General features: G+C 41.3%; 1 pseudogene; it reads right to left on the bottom strand.

Moving 5' to 3' along the window:
* Nucleotides 1-2978: 2978 nt before the first annotated feature.
* LOC115861594 (pre-mRNA-splicing regulator WTAP-like) lies at nt 2979-3537 on the bottom strand (annotated as a pseudogene).
* Nucleotides 3538-5808: the final 2271 nt, after the last annotated feature.

Here is a 5808-nt window from a genome sequence, read left to right as displayed (position 1 = left end):
AAACATCGCGAGAAAGAGAGTGGAGAAGAAGCTGTTCTGCCTTTTATGACCAAGCCTGGAGGTCACCTAGCATCTCTTCTGTCATACTTGCCATACACTACAAGTCAGGGCAACCACAAGGTCCTGCTTAGGCTCAAGGGGAGGAGACATAGACTCTTGATAGAGGGCAGGGATGGCAAGGCTCTGGAAGGTCGTGGGGGAGGGGAATATTGTGGTGGCCATCTTTGGAATATAAAAGCTGGGCTGTTTCTGTATCACACCGGGCATGTTCCCTCTCAGGGCTTGGCATTCACAATATGTTTGTAATGCTCTTCCCTTGGTTATGCATGTGTCTCACTTCCTCAACACCTTGGGTTCTTGACCCAAATATTTTCTTCTGCAAAATGAAAACCCATACCCTAATCCCTTCCCTGCTTTCTTTTTCTCAATAGAACTTGACACCATTTACATACTGTATGTTTTACTTATTTATTCTGTTTTTTTACTATTCCTGTCCTTAAATTGTAAGCTTCCATTAAGGGAAGGATTTCTGTCTGTTTTATTCATTGCTTTTTTTCCAAAACTGAAAGAGTGCCCAGCACATAGTACAGACTCAATAAATATTTGAGTAAATTAATGAGCAACTCCCCTCATAAAACATAAGACATGGCAGTGATTATTTGTTCTTATTTCCTTTGGTCCTTAGGTCTCAAGGGCAGTGCCAAGAATATAGACACTTTATGATAATTTAATTAGTGAACAAGTTAAATAAACATAATGGTTTAAAACTGTTTCTTGATTTGAAAAAATCAACAATAAACCAGCAGCCTCCAAACACAGTCACTTATTCCCCCTTCTCATCTATAAAGTAACGGCGCCACCCAGTATGGATATTAAATTCCGCTCTAACAGTGCTGCTTCTGCCTCCAATGAGAGCCGGGGAGTTATCAGAACAGAAAAAGGAGAAATCGTGGGGGATGCCCAAGAGAACAGACACGGCTCTGACAGTGAACCTCTGGGTACCTGCCTGATCGTTCCTCTGTTGTTTGTTATCTGAAGGGGTTGACCTGTAGGTCAAGTCGGGAGGAAGGTGGCTTTCCCCCAACGTGGTTCAATGTTCACAATTCAGATAATAGATATCTTAGAAAATGGGAAGAAAGCAGGAAGACAGTTACTTCACATGTTATCAGGTAGTCGACTGGGCGCTTGACTGGGCACTTTTGCTGTCCGTGAGGAACGACCTCTCTTGTTTCACTGCCTTGTGCTTGTTGACACATTCTCCAGAGGTGTTTGGAATAAAATAGTGACATTTCAAAATGGATTAGTAAAGGATGCTCTAAATTGGATATACTCTTGAATTTTGCTGAAATATTATTCATTAAAGAATACAAGTTGGTATCAGGCTGGAATGCCCTGGACCCCATCATCAGGTGTATTATTCCTGAAGTTCAAAAGAAGTCTGCTCTGAGATGTGCCGATGATGACATTTCAATGGATGTTGCATTTGGCATTTTTCTTTCCCTGACAAAGTAAAGAGAAGCAAGAACCGTGGCCCCAAAGAGCTCCAACTTGGTGGACAGGATTGTGACAGTGACCTAGATGTGTCACCTGAGTCACACAGGGTCCCTGTCACTCCCTCGTGCATCAGGACCCCGAATCTGGGACTATCTAGGAAAAAGGCAGAGGGTGGCCTGTTCTCTTTGTTTGGGAGTGTATGAGGCAAAGGGCATCCCCGGACCTGCCAGGGTTGCTTCCTCCTAAAGCAGAGGTCACAAGAATGAAAGGATCAAACATGCTTTGAGCTCCTTCTGTGACAAGGTATGGAGAATATAAACTATTAATGTAATTTATGGACAGGAGCACTTTGCATATAAATGAAGCAACCAATGGCCCTTTTGGTTGGCATTTATATCTCCTTTTATAGAGATCACATAGAGTAGTGTTATAATTCTTGACAGTGTTTTTTTTTCAAGGCACATTTAATTTAATATCAAGAGTGCAATACAAAAGGCCCAAATACAATGAAGGAACACATTCCCCCATTAACACCAATGACAATGCTCTTTCAACATGTGCCTGTTGAATGGAATGGGGATTTAATAAATTTCACTACTGAAAAAAATAATGCAGTGAGTCTCATCACAGCTAATATCCTTATACAATCTAGTTGTGAAATGAATGTTTATAATGCTTCAAACAGTTTAGACCTGAAGTTTGATACCACACCTTCATTATTTGTACAGTCCTCAATAAGATTATCTACAGTATTAGCAACCATTCAAAGAACAAACCATTGAGTAAAACCACATTGATTTAAGGCTCAGTCAAGTAATGTGGAGCCCCAAACTAAATGGTTAAATATATGAACTACTTGTACTGACATCTATTATTTGATTCTCTCATGACTATTAAGTTGGTTCTTAGAAAATAAACCCTTTAAAGGCAAAATTCACCTCATTTGAGTTTGACCCAGAAGTTCACGAAGTCCACAGTCTTATTGGCAAAACTGATCTACAGTGTCTCTAAGTCACTATGCTCAAGGTTAAGAGCGATGCATATTCCATCTTTACATTTACTGGAATTTTACATGTTCAGTTCATGATTTTAAATCTCTAGGTTTTCATTCCTCCAAACTGTCTGAAGACACAGTGTGCCACAGACTTAAGACTTCTGTTTCTCCCTCTATTTTCTTCAAACAGAAACACTTCTCAAGCGTCTGCATGTCCCAGAAGGGGAACTTTTCGGAGGTGGCCACTTCTTCGGAATAGTCCGACGCCATCAGGCCTCTGAAGCAAGGGGAGGGGGAAGAGAGAAGAGCTGAAACACAAGGTTCATCTGGTAAGTTTTACATTAACCATTACAAGCTGGATAGTATAAGAATGTGGCCTTTTGGCTCAAAAAGTCTGAGTCTTGGTGTGGAAACGAGTCCTTGGCTGTCCCACCACAGCTTTCTCGTAGTGGGACTGTCAGGGAAGTCTTGACTGGGGAGTATGACTTGTTTACCTATCAGGCGTAAACTTCCAGGCCCTCAGTTCATTTTGGGCTTGTTCCAGTTTGTCTTTAGTCTGTTCCAGTTCACCTTTCATTTCTAGGAAAAACAGGTTGATCGCTGGGTCTACCATTGCTGATCTCAGCTGGGCAATGCTAGGCTGCTGGACTTGCTTGAGGTACTGGATTTGAGAAGTACACTCTTGCATCTCTTGCTCCTTGGTTGCTAGTTGCATTACAATAATGTTTTCCCTGCGTGCAGACTCTTGCTGTTGTTGCTTTAGTTTTTTTCAGATTCCCTTAAGCCAGTTACATCATTAGAGTTAAGATCTGTGTACTTGCCCTCCAAAGCTTGTACATACGCTTCGTATTGTTTCCACCTGAGAATGAATTCATCTCGTGCCATAACTTTGAAGTCTGTTTCACTCAGTCGAACCTTTTTAGGAAGAGGTTCCTCGTTGGTCATCTTGAATCCTCTCCTGACGGAGGCCGCGCCGGTGCCTCCCAGTCACGTAGGCTGACCCCGCACTACCCGCTCGCTGCCCAGGCCGCCCGACCCCGCTGCCGCCGGCGCCCGCGTTCCTCCTCCCGCAACAGCCCCGGCTCTCCCATTTATTTGCGGGTCTCGCTGCCACAAAATGGCGCTGAGGCTCTTGACAGTTTTGGTTGTAAAATATATGGGACTTTAAGCTCCCTGGAAGAAAGCAGAGATGATTAATATTAATAATGGACAACTAAGTACACAGCAGACATGAGTAATACGTTTTGTATTTATATAGCTATTGTTTTGACTCACTGGGAAACACTATATGTTTTATTGTCGGGAATGCAGTTATAATAAGACACTCTATTGTCTAGGTCACGTAGAAGAAGACATTCAAGCTAATCCCTAAATCCTATTAATTTATTTACTCACATTACAGAAAAAACAGTAGCCATTTGACTCTACCATTCAAACTAATGTATTCAAAGCAATGTGCCTGATTAAAGACATAGATCAAAATTCAAAGAACTTCATGCAAATGCAGTTAGTCCCAGAATCGTTTGGAAGTGTCCAGGAAGGCTGTGGATCTCAAAAGAAAAATAAATAAGAGACTGAGCAAATCAAAGCATATTTATATCACAGTGATGAGTGTATTTTGTGCTTTTTCTTTTGTTTTTTGTTTTTTTGGTTTGTTTTTCCTTCTATGTGCAGGAGGCTGAGTGAAGCAACTCTGGGCTCTGTCAGTAAAAATACAGTTCTAATAAGAGTGTGTATTGTTATGGAGAAAATTATTTCAATAGAAAATGCACATCTCCTAGATTATATCTAGCGCTTGGAAAATTGCAAAATGTTTTACCACCTCTATTTGCCACTTCCTCCTCCCTTCCTGTGACTCTATCCATGGCCACGGGGGGAAAAGTAGAAGCAGAAAACAAGGAAGAATGGACATTGTGGTCCCCTCAATTTAAGGTGTGCCTTTGAGTCAAAATAGAACAAATCAATAAGTAAATAAGTAAATAGAACAAATCAATAAGTAAATGTTACGTGTGTCAAGTCTTCGCTCAAAAGGCATTTGGAATGTTTTAAGACAGATATATTAGAAAAAAGGTGAAAATGAAGTGGAATAGAAGTAACAGTTTGTATACTCTGTGGAAAAATACACTGTGGAAAATATGCCCCCCTCCCAAATAAGTAAATGAACAGTATGTTGAATTCTGAGAAGTCCCAGTCATTTGTTTGAGGTAGGACTTAAACTTGGATCTGATTTTTTTTAAACCAAAGAGAAGAAAAACACATGGCCAGCTACCTAGTTTACATAAACAGAACTACTCTTTTCAGAAAAATATACCTGGTTCATTTTCTAAGATTTGAGAGGAGCTGTTGTTTTGATTTTACTTTGTATTTTTTTGTTGTTTGTTTTGTTTTACTTTCTCCATGGGCTTTTAACATCAGATTCTGATGATAGAGACGGAAATAAATTCTTCCATCCTATCCCCTTTACAATTTGCTGTGGTTTGGGAGGCTCATCTCATACGAGGAGATGTTATGGTTCCCCACTGCACATTCACCTCTGACATCCTATACCTTATTTTTAGTGATGTGCCCATTAGCCTTTGCTGCGTAAATAAGCTGTTCCAAAACTTAGCAGCTTACACCAACATTTATTTGCTCACAATTTTGTGGGTTGGCAATTTGGGCTGGGCTAGACTGGGCCATTCTTCAGCCTGTCTTGCCTAAGTTCCCACTCATGCAGCAGCTGGCCCTGGCTGCTGGTTGGGCAGGATGACCTCACTCACATATCTGGAGGTTGGTGGGCTGAAGGCTCAGGTGCTATGTTTTTCTCTCATTTGGCCTCTCCAGGAAGCTAGCTTGAGCTCATTCAAACTGCTATCTCTGAGTTCCAAGAACAGCAGAGAAGGAGCAGGCCTCAATATGCAAGCTGTTTTCAAGCCTCTCTTTGCATTATATTTGCTTAGGTCCCATTGGCAAAAACAAGTCACATGACCAAGCCCAGATTCAAGGGGTGGAGAAATAGACTTCTCTTTTAAGGGTAGGACCTGCAATGAATTTATGGCCATTTTTTTGCATTCTACAATGCAAGTTTATTGCTGCCGATGAAGGGAAGGGACCACCATACCCTTGTTTATACTGTAGCTTGAAGAAAAGAACTATAGCTTCTACTCTCTGCATAAAATCCTATGTCCTAGAAGGAGGTCAACTGGGGGGCTTGTGAGATGCTCTTTTAGAAACAGAGGAATTCACTTCTCTAGTCGCTGTGGCAGGGAATGAGAAACCACATGATCTAAGAGGTGTGGGAGAGTAAGGAGAGATGGAAAAGACACAGGTGAACATTGTGT

Source organism: Globicephala melas, chromosome 15 (genome assembly GCF_963455315.2).
Source record: "Globicephala melas chromosome 15, mGloMel1.2, whole genome shotgun sequence".
NCBI classification, from domain to species: Eukaryota; Metazoa; Chordata; class Mammalia; order Artiodactyla; family Delphinidae; genus Globicephala; species Globicephala melas.
Note: the sequence above shows the minus strand (reverse complement) of the source record. Positions and strands in the feature narration are given on the sequence as shown.